The sequence below is a fragment of the Protopterus annectens genome, chromosome 12.part0 (genome assembly GCF_019279795.1).
Source record: "Protopterus annectens isolate FY-2018-M chromosome 12.part0, PAN1.0, whole genome shotgun sequence".
Classification (NCBI taxonomy): domain Eukaryota; kingdom Metazoa; phylum Chordata; order Ceratodontiformes; family Protopteridae; genus Protopterus; species Protopterus annectens.
The window spans coordinates 1,174,315,085-1,174,330,807 of NC_056746.1; the positions used below are offsets into that span (position 1 = coordinate 1,174,315,085).

Consider the following 15,723-nt stretch of genomic DNA (forward strand, 5'->3'; position numbering starts at 1 on the left):
ATCCATTCAAGGTTGTGCTTTGAAGAGGGTCAACAAAGTACTCTTGACATGTATGGGAAAGTCTATTCCAGAGACAGGACAGTCTCTGGGACACAAACCTGTCTCTCCAGCAGGTTTTCTTGATGTTGCATATTAGATTCAGGCCTTTTGAGCACATAATGCACGAGAGTTAGACTTACTGATATGGAGCATCTCTAGTAGGGCAGGGTCCAAAACTGCCATGTAGGCAAGACACAGATCACCTCTGTACGACACAGAGTAGAGTGACAGTGATTTGATAAAGGTTTGTGCCAAGTCATCTGTTGTCATCCAGCCAAAATCCCTGTGGATGAAATCTTACTGTTAATCTGGGTCCGAGTAATAATCAAACAAGCACCTAATGTCTTGCTCAGACCTTGGCATGAGCTCACCCCCATGTCAGCTCCTACATCTGGAACAACCAGTCCAGACAGGATGAAGAAAAATCCCTAGGAGAAGAAGCCTTAGCTCCAAGCAGCCCTCCACAATATAAAACTATATGACTTAAGGGGCCTCTCCCTGTGATCAGACAGGGTTATTTGAGAAACCAGCATCAGAAAACAGAATGATGGCATGAATAATGATGATGGAAGAGCACCTCTCCCAGGGTTCAACTCTCCAGTAGACAAAAAGGACCACAGAACAATACAAAAGTTTACGTTAGCTGGGGATGATCACAACCGTGAGATGACAGAGAGGCCACAGACCACATGGACCTACTCTTAGGAAACAGCCCCAGCCAATCCTCCATGTAGAATCTCAAGTGAAACTCCACTTCACTCACTCAGTGTTAAGAGGAATAATCTTTACCGTTCCCCTCAATGAGCTTTTTTCTAACATTTTTCATGAATTCAGAATTTTCAACGAAGTATAACCAAAGGTCATATTAACTAAATTTTGCTAATGGAAAAAAAGAAATGATACTCATCAGAAGGGGGGAGGGGTTGTACTTTTGTAACTGAAGTGTAACATCATGGTTGTGTCATTAGGGGAAACTGTCCCTTCCTGAACAATAAACCTTTCAGAAAAAGATGGTGAATACTGACTGGTACAGTAGGTAACCAAAGTATAGAACCAGCCAAGGAGGCCCCCTGCTGTCATTTTCTATTTCTGTTACTAAATCCTATATGCCTTGAAAATAAATGGTCTCTGTCCAGTTTATTTTTTTTTCCATCCCCCAGGACCTTGCACAGTGGTTCCATTACCAATACTGAAGTGGTTTACTCATTCCACAGATATGGAAGCCAGGTATTCATACCTGTCCAGGAATCCCAATCGACCCTTCTATTCTTCAGCGTGAGTCAGTTGGTAGACAGTGGGTCAACTTGCTGGTCTGGGGAGGGGTGGCTACCCCCTCCCCAATGGAAGAAGCCTCTCTCCCTCACCAGATCTTCCATGCCTGCAACTGTTGTCTCCTGAGAACAAATGTACCTCCACATGCTGAACTCCCCTCAGTTTTACTGGGGCTAAGTACTATGACTGTGAGGGCTTGGCTAAGTTGAAATTCACTAGTTAACTCCATGGTCCCACTGGGTATCACCCTTGTGGTGAGCTAAAGCTGCCTCACTCCCCCAGGGATAGATGGATGGGCCAGCAAAGGCTGTTCTCTCCCATTCTCCTAGGACAGCTCCTTCAGGACTGAGGTCACTACTCAAACTCGGGATGTAAGCAGCACAGTCATCCCTTTCTACCAGTGAACAGACTCGCTACCCTAATGAACTTCTTGATCAAAAACTAAAGATAATATAAATAAAGGTGCATCAAGTGTACCTGCTTCAGTGATCTAACCTAAAACTGTGCTGTGGTTGGGAGGGTTGCCTAATGGTTAAGGTGTTTGCCTTACAAACACAAGGTGCAGGGTTTGAGTCTCACAAGGCATAATTGGCTAGGCTTAAAATGTCTCGCAAGGGCAGTTAGCTTAGTACTAATCTATGAACCTATGCTACAAGGGCAATTTCTGAACAACACTGTTGCAATGGTGCCTCTTCAGTTACTACTACTCCTACTACTACTACTACTACACTACCTGTACAATGTTACTTCTTTCTTCAAATGAGACTTATCTACCAGATCAGCTCACTTATCGGATTAAGAAAAAAACATGAATTTTTACCTGCACTTAGGACACTATATTTTTACTAACATTTAACTATCACGGATTTGGACACGCTGGTTTTGTCACTTTTTCTTTTTTTTGTTAACATCAAATTATTTTTTTTTGTTTCTTTATATCAATTTATTTTTTGTTTTTAAATCCCACACACTGAACTGGTCCAGATACTTCAAAGTTTCATTCCTATCTGTTCTACCATGTTTGTGGTTTCATTATCGTTGCTACTGCCTTGTAGACTGGGGACTGCAGAAACACTGGGCTGGGGTGTATTATTCTGACCTACACCCATGGTCTTTTCTCTGTGTGCAGTGTGTCCTAGCAGACTCGAGTATGCAACCGTCCATGCCTGCCACAGCCAGAAGTCAGCCACCAGATTGTGTGTATGTGCACGCATGCGGGGGATGGCATCCACCAGGATGCAGTAGTATAAAGGGAACCCCCCTCAACAACCTGAGATGAATCAAGTCAGTGCATTCGCTCCTCCCAGTTGATCTTCTGATGCTGGTGACATGTTGAATTCTGGGTACTGGCAACATAGCTGGAATCAGCTATTAGGGCATACATTGCAGGATAATTGTAATTATCTTCATTATAATGACTACTTTCTTTTTGCTCTGCTTCTCATTGAGTGTTTTTTACTTATTGTTTAAATTCATTGGTCAGCTTATACTTGTTTAGAATAACTGAAAAGCTGAAGTAATAACTACATATGGACCTAATTCACGACTGTGTAGTCCTATCATTTGTTCTTGTTCATGTATACGCTACTGCATTATTTGTTATTGCCATTTGGCCAGGGTTAAGCTTGAAAATGATCCAGTGTGTCACTGAAAGGGTCATGTGAAGCAGGTGATAGTGAGCAGCCAATATCAGCTCACCCATCCTGAAGGGAACGAAGCAGCCTAAGCTGATGGCAGTAGCATTAAGATAATGGGAAGCTCCATGCTGCAAGCTAGTATGCCCATTGGTTTGTAGGCTGTGAATGTGCAGCAAAAAGAAGTTATGTCTTACCATAACATTCCATCTGTGTTGTTGATCTTCTTCCATTCATCACTGATGGTTTTGGTTCCGAGGACCTCAGAACCGTGTCGGCCTAATACCAAGCTCGCGTACACCAAAAACTCTCGAGCTAAGCTGCTACCCACAATGCCATTCTCCCTGTTACCTCAGATCGAGTTTGCATAAGACATATAGAAGTAAAGCAGAGGCCATTTTTTTGCGCATAAACCCTGATAACACCACAAGGATCCATGAGATCTACCAGGAGCCTTTGGTGGGGGATGGAAGGAGGGGTGTGATAAATGGAATAAGATCGACAACACAGGTGGAACTTTATGGTAAGACATAACTTCTTTATCTGATGTTGTTAATCTTCTTCCCATTCATCACAGATGAGACAGAATCCCAAGCTACCTGAGAAACCTGAGTGGCCCTTATGGAAGAACATTCCTGAGCACCATTGAGCCGAAGGCCACTCTTCCCCTGGAGACCATATCCAACTTGTAATGTCTGATGAAAGTGTGAGGTTTAGCTCAAATGGCCGCTGCGCAAATGTCGTCCATAGATGCTCTGGAGTGAAAAGCTACAGAGGTTGCTATAGCTCTAGTTGAATGTGCTTTGATATTGTGAGGTTTAGGCTCATTCGTACGTAAATATGAAAAAAATAGAAGTTATGTTCTTACCATAACGTTCCATGTTACTTGTCTTCTTCTCGCCTTCTTCTTGCTGGATGGGTTCCACTCTAAAAGCTCGAGAGTTGGTTCCAAGGCTCCTTATATCCCACAATGCTAGGCGAGAGTTACCTCAGATCTCGTTTGTAAGCTAACCCCAGCTTATAATAGTATATAACAGAAAAACTAAAAAAACAGAGTCCACCCTCTGACAACAGGGAGAAGAAGGGTGACCTACATCCTGATTCAGGGAATATGCAAACAGCATATGCCTAAGTAAAGAGGTGGTAGAAAGAGAGGTCACAATCACAACTCCTCTAGGTCTGTCCAGGCCAGGGGAAGGCAGAAGAAGACAACTAACATGGAACGTTATGGTAAGAACATAACTTCTATATGTTATGTTGTCTATCTCATCTTGCTGGATGGGACCGCGTCCTAGCACCTTGTCCCGGGTGGCCTAACGGAACAGACTCCTGAGAACAGTGGAACCAAAGTTAGCTCTATGCCTAGAAGCTAAATCCAACTTATAATGAGAAATGAAAGTGTGAGGTGTAGCCCAAGTAGCTGCACAAATGGTGTCAATAGGCAGTCTGTCTTGGAAGGCTAAAGAAGTAGCCAAAGCTCTGGTGGAATGGGCCTTAGGTTTATTAGGCAGCTTTTGGTGTCTAATTTCATACACAAGGGAAATCAAAGATGTTAGCCATCTGGATAATGATACCTTTGAAACTGAAAGTCCCTTTCTGCCTTCATAGGAGACAAACAGTTGGTCAGATTTTCTGAATTGTTTTGTTCTATCTAAATAGTACCTCAATTGATGAACATCCAGGCAGTGTAATTTTTGTTCAGATCTATTGGAATATTCTGGAAAAAGACAGGGAGGTCAATGCTTTGATTTAGATTTAGACTACCTTAGGCAAAAAGGACGGGTTAGATTGGTAGGATACCCTGTCCTTATGAAATAATAGATAAGGAGAATTACAGCTGAGTGCTTGAAGTTCTGAAACTCTTCTAGCTGAAGTAATAGCTACCAGAAAGAGAGTCTTCCATGATAGCAATTTTAAGGAACAGGAGACTGCAGGTTCGAAGGTGGAAGAATCAAAGAAGCCAGAACTAAATTTAGGTCCCAAGGAGAAGGAGGATTTCTTATAGGAGGTCTGAGAAGAAAAACTCCTTTCAAAAATGCTTTACAAAGCTTGTGGGACATTAAGGCAGATTCAGAAATACCCACATGAAAGTTAGAAATAGCTGCCAATTGAACTTTAAGAGTAGAGGAGATGAACCTGCATGGAAGAGTTCAGCTAGAAAATCAAGGACTATTTGGATGGAAGCAGTGAAAGGATCTATGTCCCTTCCTTGAGCCCAATAAGTGAAGCGTTTCCACTTACTCAAATAAATCTTCCAGTGGAAGATTTATGGGAAGTTATCAAAATATCTCGAACAGAGTGAGATAATTGAGGAAGCCTGGCTAAGGTTGGAACTGGAGGAACCAAGCAGTGAGGTTCAGAGAGGGAGGGGCGATGTACCTGACCCGACTGATGGATCAAAGATCTGGAACTAGGTCCAGATGCCACGGTCGCTCAATAGAAATTGATGTAGAAAGGGGAACCACACCTGTCGAGGCCAGTAAGGAGCAATGAGGATCAATGAGGCCTTCTGAGCGATAGCTTTCTGTATCACTTGAGAGATTAGTGGGAAGGGAGGAAATGCATAAAGAAGTCCCCGGGGCCAAACTTGGACTTGCTGGGTTGGCCTGGTAAAGGGAATAGAGTGAAATATTCTCTGCACTTGCTGTTTTGGGGAGTGGCAAAAAGATCGCAGCAAGGCTGACCCCACTTGAGGAAAATTTCTCTCACTACAGAGTCTTTCAGAGACCACTCGTGAGGCATGAGGATAGCTCTGCTCAACTTGTCCGCAATTTGATTGGACTTCCCGGGGATGTGCGTTGCTATCAGAAACCGCTGAGAAGAAATCGCCCATTGCCACAATCTGAGTGCTTCTCGACACAGCCGGTATGACCTGGTTCCGCCTTGTTTGTTGATGTACCACACTACAGACATATTGTCTGTCTGGATTGCAATCGTTCCCAAGGGAAGAGAGTCTTGAAGGGCTTGCAACGCTAACAGCACTGCTCTCATCTCCAGAACATTTATGTGCAAGTGGCATTCGTTTGGTTGCCATGTGCCCTGGACCATCCTGCCCTGATAATGCCCCCACCCGATCAGGGAGGCATCCGTTGTCAGAGTAGCAACGGAGGGTGGAACAAAGGGTCTTCCCAACAAGAGCTGAGGGAAGACATCCACCACATGAGATGATTTCTGCGCCGTGATCATAATGGTGTGGGACATTGGGAGTTGCTGGTATGACCATTGTGTAAAGAGCATCCATTGAAGGATCCATGTGGAATCTGGCTAATGGAAGCAGAGGTATGGCAGCCGCCATAATTCCCAACACTTTCAGTACCAACCTGGCTTTGATTTTGTTGTTGTTGAAAAGAGTGAGACCAGTTTGTGAATGTCTGTTATTCTTTGATGTGTTAGTCTTGCAGACATGTCTACTGTGTCTAGATTTGCCTATGAAAGTAATAGTACGACACAAAACAGACTTTTCGCAATTTATTGAAATGCCTAACTTTGACAAATGCGAAAAGTGTAATCCCTGGCCATCAGAAGGAGATGCTTGGTGGGAGCTGTGAGGAGCCAGTCGTCCAAATATGGAAACACCTGGAATCCTTGTCATCTCAGGTGAGAAGCTACCACTGCCATGCATTTGGTAAACACCGGGGCAGTGGTGAGACCAAAGGGCAGGGCCCTGAATTGAAAATGACTGGTTCCCAGCCTGAAGCGGAGGAATCTTCTGGAGCGTCTGTTCATTTTATGTGATAGTACACATCCTGAAGGTCTATAGAGCACATCCAGTTTCCTTTTCCCAATAGGGAAGGATGGACTGCAGCGTGACCATCCGAAATCTTGTTTTCTTGACTGATCTGTTCAAGATACTGAGATCCAAAATTGGTCTCCAGTCCCTGTTTTCTTTGGAACTAAAAAGAACCTTGAGTAGATTCCGGATCCTTTCTGGTCTGCTGGAACTGGCTGAATTGCTCTTTTGCAAGCAGTTTTGAAATTTCCAAAACCGCTAGATCCCTTTGAGCGGTGGAACATCTGGAAGGGATTTTTGATTGGAATGGAATCGAATTGGATCAGAGGGATAGAATAGCCTTGAAATGACGGACTGTACCCATTTGTCTTGAGTGAGGGATAGCCAGGCTTCTGGGTACAGTGACAATCTTCCCGACTGCCTCGAAGGTGGGCAGTCGGGCAACACTCAGGGATGCTGAAAAGGCTTATCAGAAGGCTTCCCGATTGCCTTGGTTCTGGAGCCCCTGCCTCGAGGGCGTCTACCATTGTTATTCCGCCTCTGCCTCTGGCGGAAACGACCAGTCCCTTGAGATTGTTTACGGAACCACATTTTCCCACTTTTCTGGCCTTTGGGGTAAGGCCTAGAAGGAGTAACTCCGATGGCAGAAAGAGTCTTGCCATCAGTCGCACCTAGTCAAGGTTTCTTTCACTTGAGGACCAAAGAGATGATCCATCAAATGGGGAGTTAGTGAAAGACGTCTTGAAGGGTCCAAATTGCATAGCCGCATCCAGGCATGCCTACGCAGGCCACACCTGTCCCTGCGGCCCTACTCGCTCCATCAGCCGCGTAAGAAAGGAGAGCATGGAGGAGTTGGCTATGGAGTTAAGGGTGGCCAGCTGCGTGTTCATTTTATCTTGAAAACCCGCAGCTGTAGGATCCTTCAACATGTCACTGCTTCTTTAATCAAGTCCCTTTGAAGGCAGTGAAATGGCACAGGTAATTCAGCGAACGATAGTAAATGTCGCTGACGAACATCCGCTTCCACCTGTCCATGGACCTAGATTCCTTGTTAGGTGGATGGACAGGTACTGAAGGATCAGCTAGTTCCTTCTTAGTGGCAGCAGCTACCACCATAGCATCCACAGAAACTCCTTTTGTCAAGAACTGTTTGTCTGATGGTGCCGTTATAAATTTTGAGGTCTCCTGGGAGTGGGGTCCACTGAATCAGGAGCCGTCCATGCCTTTTTAGCTACCACCTGCATGAGGGGGTCAAAGGGGGGGGACACCCAGGCGGTGGAAGGACGAGAGCCGAACGCCTCAAGGTACACAGATTCATCCTCCGAAGGGCTGAGGGCTGGCCAATTTCCCCTCTGTTTGAGGATTTCGAGAATGTCTGCAAAAGAGACATCTTCAGAAGGGGAACGGGGGGAACCCTCGGAATCATCTAAATCTGTGTCAGATGTGATGGACTCAGGTGAGTCAATGTGTTTCTTCTTACACTTCCTCTTCCGAGGGGGCTCTTCTGCCAAATCAGGAGAGGCCTCTGAAGAGGATGAAATCCCCACAGGGGGTTCCTGAGGAGTTGGCTCTCTGCGGTCCGGGATGAGGGAGTGAGTCGACTTGACCTGAGGCACCGAGGGAGGGGCCGGAGCCGACTGTGGAGTAGAGCCAGGCTCTAACACACTCCGCATGACCTCGAGCACCCCTGTCAGGCAAAGCCAGAGGTCCCGCTCCGAAGCTGAGAACCTCCCTCGGCACCGACAGTGATGGCTCGAGGCCGATGTCGGAGCCGAAACTCCCAGCCCCGAAGCTCTCCGGAGGAAGAGGGGTCGGACAAGGGTCCGATGCCACTCACCCGGAAGTCCGCGCCGAGAATCCTCGAAGAAGAAATAGACACCTGTCGGCTCGGCGCTGCCACAGTCTCGGTTCAGCGCCCCGGCTCGAGCTCAACGGAGTCGGAGGAGGAATATATTGATGGACAGGGGCAGGCATCGACTGATGAGTCGGGCTCTGAAGCATTTGGGCCAGTGCCTCGGACTTAAAGTGTCACTCACTACCCTCTGGAGGTCATGATCAGACAGCCTCGATGACCTAGAGGAGTGAGATTTATGGCTCCGTTCAGACAGCAGAGGAGATGCTGGCGAATGAACGGAGCCAAGGGATGGTGACCTGGATCTCTTCCTAGATGTCGGCTCAAGGTCTGGTCGCTCCAGCGGAGCCGAGGAACCACAGAAGTTAGACTCATCGGCTCCAGCCGGCAGACATAGGCTTTGTTGCTTTAGGTCTTGGCTCAGAAGCTGGAGGACCTAGAAGCCTTAGAGGCTTCCCAGAGACAGAAAGGGAATCCTCAGGCTTAAGGAGACCCGTGGATCAACTTATTTTTCTTTCCTGCAGGACCCTGGGGCTGAAGCCATGGCATACAGCACAGGAGTCCTGCAGGTGCAAAGGCCCCAGGCAATAGACACAAGAAGTGTGACCGTCTGTCAGAGACATTTTCTGACAGCACGCATCACACTTCTTGAAGCCTGAGACCTTTGTGTCTTTAGACATCTTATACAAAAAAGTGTAAGATGAAGGCGAGATAGACAACTTAACATTAATACAATCTCTGAGCCACTTTGATAAAGTGACTTTTGACACAGCATATCCCATTTTTGGACCAGAGAAGGAAATGAAAAGCTGGTCTGTCTTGTGGATAGATTTAGTCCCAAGTACAAACGTAGTTGCCTATGCACGTCCAATGAGTGTAGACAGTATTTTCCTTTATTGGAATAGTTTGGGAAAAGCACTGGGAGCTCGATGGACTGGTTCACAAAAAAAATCAGAAATCACTTCAGGCAGAAAAAATCGATTAGTACGTAGTGATACTCTGTCTTTATGAAATATTAAGTACAGTCTCTTGATGCATAAGGCCTGTAATTCTGAGATCCATCTAGCTGAAGTGACAGCTACCAAAAATAAGAGATTTCCATGATAGGAATTTGAGATCACATTTTGCAGCAGGCTCAAAAGGGGGTTGAGAGAGAGACTGTAGTACTATGGAGATGTTCCACACCTCTAATGGACGCCTAATTGGAGGTCTGCTGTGAAACACTCCTTTGAGAAAGGTCTTGCATAGTTGGATGGACATAAGTGGAATGCCCTCTGATCCATTATGAAAATTGGAAATAACTGCTAAATGGACTCATATGGCAGAAGCTGATGCTCCATTCTCAAAGATCTCACATAGGTATTGAAGTATAACAGAGACCAGAGCTGAGAAGGCATCTAGCATCCATTCTTTAGACCAAAGAGCAAACCTTTTCCATTTATCTCTGGAAAGTTTTCTGGTGGATAGCTTATGGGAGGCCAGAATGATATCGCGAACAGGTGAGGAAAGGGTTTCCTGCCTGGTGACTAACAGAAGTGGAGAAACCAAGCTGTCAGCTTGAGAGTTGACAGATTCAGGAGAGTCGACCCTTGGGGGTGAGATATTAAGTCTGGACGAGTGCCCAGGATCCATAGAGGTTGTAACAGGTGAGGCCGGAGGAAGGGGGACCACACGAGGCCAGAATGGGGCAATGAGGATCACCTTCCATCTCAACAGAGTTGCTTTCTTTAAAAACAGAGGTATCAAGGGAATTGGTGGATAAGTGTAGAGGAGACCTGTGGGCCAATCGCGTCTCTCGAGGACTCCTCCTCTGGGGGAAAGAGGGTGACAAAACTGCTGCATTTGTTGTTCGAAGGGGAGGCGAAAAGGTCGCAGCAAGGCTGGCCCCATCAGCTGAAAATTTCTGCCGTCACTTTTGGATTGAGAGACCACTCATGTGGAAGGAGAATGCATCTGCTCAGCCTGTCCGAAATCAAGTTGGAACTCCCTGGAATGTGCATTGCTTAAGAAAGCGGTCGGAAGCTATCACCCAGAGCAAAATTCTCATGGCTTCTCGACACAAGGGGTAGGATTTGGTTCCTCCTTGTTTGTTTATGTACCAGACTACTGACATATTGTCTGACTGAATCGTTCCAGATGGTAGAAGAGGATGTAATGCCTGCAACATTAACTGCACCTCGCTCAACTCCAGAACACTGATATGCAGGTTGGCCTCTAAGCTCGACCACATGCCTTCTGCCCCCCCCCCCACCCTATCAGGGAAGCATCTGTGGTCACAGCATTGGGATGAGGAGTCTGAAAAGGGTGACACCAAAGTTTTGCATCTGGCCACATCCACCATAGGAGATCTTGCTAGCAAGAGTTGGTTATAAGGATCTGTGAGTTTAGGGGGTGAAGATTTGCCGACCACTGGGACAATAGGAGCCATTGTAACAGTCTAATTTGTAACCTTGCCAGAGGAACTATCGCAATGGCTGCAGCCATGGACCCTAGAGCCTGGAGAACTTACCTTGCTGACACATTTCTTTGACAGATTATCAAACGTACTTGCAATCTTAAGCTCTGAAGCCTGTGAGCTGGTAGAGATACCAGGCATGTTCAAGTATCGAAAACTATAAATTCCAGCTGTTGGGTAGGTTGTAAGTTGGATTTCTCCCAATGTACGGTGATGCCCAGGGACTCCGCTAGTGAAAGTGTGTAATGGAGGGTCATGGTCAGAAGATACTTGGTGGGGGCGGAAAGGAGCCAATCTGGAATCCTTGAAGTCTCAGATGAGCTGTCACCATTGCTAGACCTTTTGTGAACACTCTGGGGGCCATTGAGAGACCACATGGCAGGGCTAAGAACTGGTAATGATTGGCTCCTAGCCAGTAGTGAAGGAGACTCCTGGAGGGTCTGTCCATTTTGATGTGGTAATACACATCCTGGAGGTCTATCGAGCACATCCAAACATCCTCCCTTAAAAATGGGAGAATGGATTGAATAGTGACCATGCGGAATTTGGTTTGTACCACTGATTTGTTTAAATGGCTGAGATCCACAATGGGTCTCCAGTCCCTGGTCTTTTTTGGCACTAAAAAGAATCTTGAGTAAAACCCAGATCCGCATTGGTCTGGAGGGACCGGTTGGATGACTCTTTTTTGACACAGCTTTCTTATCTGTAAAGCAGCTTCTTCCTTTTGATTGGGTGGAACATCGGGAAGATTTTTTTGTAGGTTTTGGACGGGAGGATAGAGGGATGCAGCAGCCTCTGGAGATTATTCTCTGCACTCATCGATCATTTGAAATAGAGCGTCAGGCAGTTTGGTGCAAAGAAAAACAAGCCCCGACTGCTTCCAGAGGAAAGCAATCGGGCAACGCTACAGGAGCGTTGATAAGACCGCCCAAAGAAGGAATCCCTGGAGTCTTGGTTTTGGGGACCTCCACTGCCCCTAAAATGGCATCTTCAACCATTGGAAACTCCTCTGCATCTAGGAGAATCCACGCCACGTGCGTTATGGAAAGGACCTTGAGAATTCTTGTGCCAGATTTTCCCACTCCTCTGGCTCCTGGAAAAAGAACATTGGGACTTGGAAAAACATAGGCCAATGGCAGACAAGGTCTTTCCATCCAGCTCCACCTGGTCAGTGTGTCCTTCACTTTAGAACCAAATAAGGAAGATGGTTCAACAGGGGCATTCAAAAAGGAGGACTTGAAGGAGTCGGCGAGGTCACAAATAGTACAGTTGTGTACACTTACAATAAATGTAGATGTTCGAGTATATTCACTGTTGCAGTCATCACATTTGGGTTACCTGCTTGCAGTAGCCCTCAGTCAGCCTGATTAACAAAGTCTTGAGTCCTACGTCAGTTGTTGTCTCTTCTTCCATGACGTCAAGTCGTCAGGGGTATAAAACATGCAGCCGACGTCATTACCTCAGTTTTTCTTGCCCCAGATGTCAGGTGACCCCATAATGGGAAGCAATTAAATCTATAAATATACAAAGGTTATACCTCCAACAAAACAGCAAATACACCAAAAAGATTTTAAGCATTGTAAAGGAGAGAAGAGGTATAGCCAAAAGAAGTCAGGGGGCTGGAGGGAGGGTAACCAGGACTGCAACAGTGAATACACTAGAACATCTACATTTATGGTAAGTGTATACAACTGTACTATCTTCATGTTTCACTGCTGCATCATTACATTTGGGTAGATTCCCAAAGCTAAGGATGGGAGGAGGAATTTAGATAGCATCAGGACGAGCTATAAGGCCCTGCAAGACTGCAGTAGCAAAGCCAGCTCTGGATTTAGAGAAAACTGGCAAATGGTAATACTTGGTGAACATATGTACAGAACTCCAGGTAGCAGCTTTTAGGATGTCCCTGGTAGGGACGCCTCTGAGAAAGGCTGCAGAGGTAGATGCAGCTCTGGTTGAGTGGGGTCTGATCCCCTGTGGGATAGGTTTTTCATGGTGCTTATAGCAGAAATGAATGCAATAGCCTATCCATTTGGAGATGGTTTGCTTTGAAATAGCCTTCCCCTCTGTCCCTACAGCAAATGCCACCAGCAGTTGTTCAGAATTTCTTTGAGGTTTAGTCCTGTCCAAGTAGAATCTAAGTTGTCTGTGCACATCTAAGGAGTGCAGTATCCATTCCCCCTTTGCTCTGTGGATTAGGAAAGAAGGTTGGTAAATGAATGGACTGATTAAGGGCCATACTGGATATCACCATTGGCATGAAACAGGGATCGGTCCTGAGGGACACCCTGTCCACATGAAAGATGATGAAAGGCTCCACTGCTATAAGGGCCTGTAATACAGATACCCTTTCTTGCTGAAGTGATTGCTAAAAGGAAAGCTGTTTTCCAAGAAAGGAATTTTAAATCTGCAGTAGCAGCTGGCTCGAAAGGAGGAAGGGTGAGTTTCTCAAATACAAAGTTAAGGTCCCAGGCTGGAGTTGGAGCTCTCCTGGGTGGTCTTAAATTTTTGGCCCCTCTGAGGAACTGCTTGAGCAGTGGATGAGAGAAGAGGGGAGTTCTGTGTTATAATGAGCTGAAATGGCTGTGGCGTGACTTTTTAATGAGGAAAAAGACAGGCCCTTGTGAAGCATCTCAGTTAAGTATTGTAAAATCTGAGGTACATTGGGCACTGCTGTGCTTATCCCTTGAGATTGGTTCCAGGCACTGAATCTTTTCCATTTTTCAGCATAATATTTTCTAGTACTAGGCCTACTTGCCTCTAAAATGATATCCATCACTGGTTTACTGAGGGATGGTAAAGGAGAAATTAGGTAATTAGCCAGGCTGCTAGGTTAAGTGTTTGAAGCTGAGGGTGCAGAATCTGGTTCTACTGAGACAGCAGGGTAGGAGTCTGAGGCAGGTGCCATGGGGCCAACAGTGACACAATGTGCAGGAGGGGGTACCAGTGTTGGCGTGGCCAGTCTGGTGCAAACAAAATCATCCTTAGTTTGTCTTGTTTGATCTTTAGTAGTACTTTGGAGAGCAGAGGCAGAGGAGGAAAGGCATAAACTGATAGATTTTTCCAGCTGAAGGAGACAGCATCCACTATCCAAGCTGTTCTGTGGGGAGTCCTTGTACAAAATTTTTCCAATTGATAGTTCTGGGGGAGGCAAACAGGTCTATATCTGAGCTCCCCCATTTGCTTGTCAACATGTTGAAAATCCTTGGTTCCAGTTTCCACTCGTGTGGATCCATGAGGTTTCTGCTTAGTCAGTCTGCCAGTGTATTTAGTTTTCCTGGCAAGAATTGAGTTTGCTGATGCACTTGGTAGCTCAAGCCTGAGTTCCACAATGCCATGGCTAGTCTGCAGAGGGGGTAAGAATGTGTATTCCCCTGCTTGTTTATGTACCACATAACAGTGGTGTTGTCTGTCTTTACCATTAATTGTCCTGGAAGAATGTGGTCCTTGAAGGTTGTCAGAGCATTCTGTACAGCTAACATTTCTTTTTGACTGATGTGCAGGTGCATTTGACTTGGGTTCCATTTGCCCTGAATGCACCTCCCCGCCAGGTGCGCCCCCCATGCATAGTCTGATGCGTCTGTTGTCAGGGTTTGGGCGGCAGGGGGTAGTGTGAATGGCAGTCCCTTGTTTTGGTGGCAGGCCTCTGTCAACCAAAGGAACTCTAGGCGTAGGCAAGGTATGATAGGAATCATTGCTTCTAGTTCCAGAGAATGTTGACACCATAGGCTTTTTAGATACCACTGAAGTTTCTTCATATGCAATCTTGCAAATAGAATAAGAAGAATGCAGGAGGCCATGAACCCCAAGGCTTGTAGTATTTGCCTTGCAGATAGAAGGGTTTTTGTGGCCACTTGTTTGAAGTAGGTTGTCAAGTGAATTTGTTTCTCTGGCGTGAGGAAAGTCATCTGTGAAGTTGTATTCAAGCTTGCTCCCAGGAATATAATTTGTTGACGTGGTACCAGGTGTGATTTCTTTTCATTTATGGTGTACCCCAGACAGGTTAGCATCCTTTGTACAAAAGCCAGATGATTCAAAAGTGCGTCCTGGTTTTCTGCCTGAATTAGACAATCGTCCAGGTATGGGTATATCTAAATATTTCTTTGCCTGCAAAATGCAATGACTGGAGCTAGGCACTTTGTGAATACCCTTGGCACAGTAGATAAGCCAAAGGGCAGTGCCGAGAACTGATAGTGTGTGTGTAGCTTGCTTTGAAGTGTAGATATCTTCTGCAAGATTCCCTGATTGGGATGTGCAGGTATGCTTCCTTTAAATCTAGTGTTGCCAACCAGGCATCTTTGCCTAACATAGGAAGCAACTAGTGGAGAGTCATCATCTTGAATTTTGGAATCACCAAAAAGGTGTTTAGAGTAGACAGGTCCAGGATAGGATGCCATGAATTGTCTTTTCTGGGTACCAGGAAAAGTCTCGAGTATAAACCTTGTCCCTTTTCCTCTTCTGGTACCAACTGAATAGCTCCTATGCTTAAGAGTGTACTTGCTTTTGGGCCTCTGCCCACTGATTTGGAGGTAGATCCGGCCAACCGCTTGGAGTTGGTAACGTGTGGAAGTGAAATCTGTATCCTTGGGACACTACATTTAAAACCCATTTGTCCTGGGTAACGAGTCCCTAGTTCTTTGCATGAAGTGCAATCTCCCCCCCCCCCCAAAGGGCAGTCAGTTGAGAAGTGCTTGGAAGTTTTAAAAAGAAGTAAATTAAGGCAGTTTACCATAGGGGGAGT

The 15,723-nt window shown here is 45.8% G+C and overlaps 1 protein-coding gene across 2 annotated transcripts in view; it reads right to left on the reverse strand.

The window, feature by feature from the left end:
* Nucleotides 1-15,723, reverse strand: part of CTNNBL1 (catenin beta like 1) — a 2,650,525-nt gene that overhangs the window by 1,169,122 nt on the left and 1,465,680 nt on the right. The gene's annotated exons all lie outside the window — the stretch shown is intronic.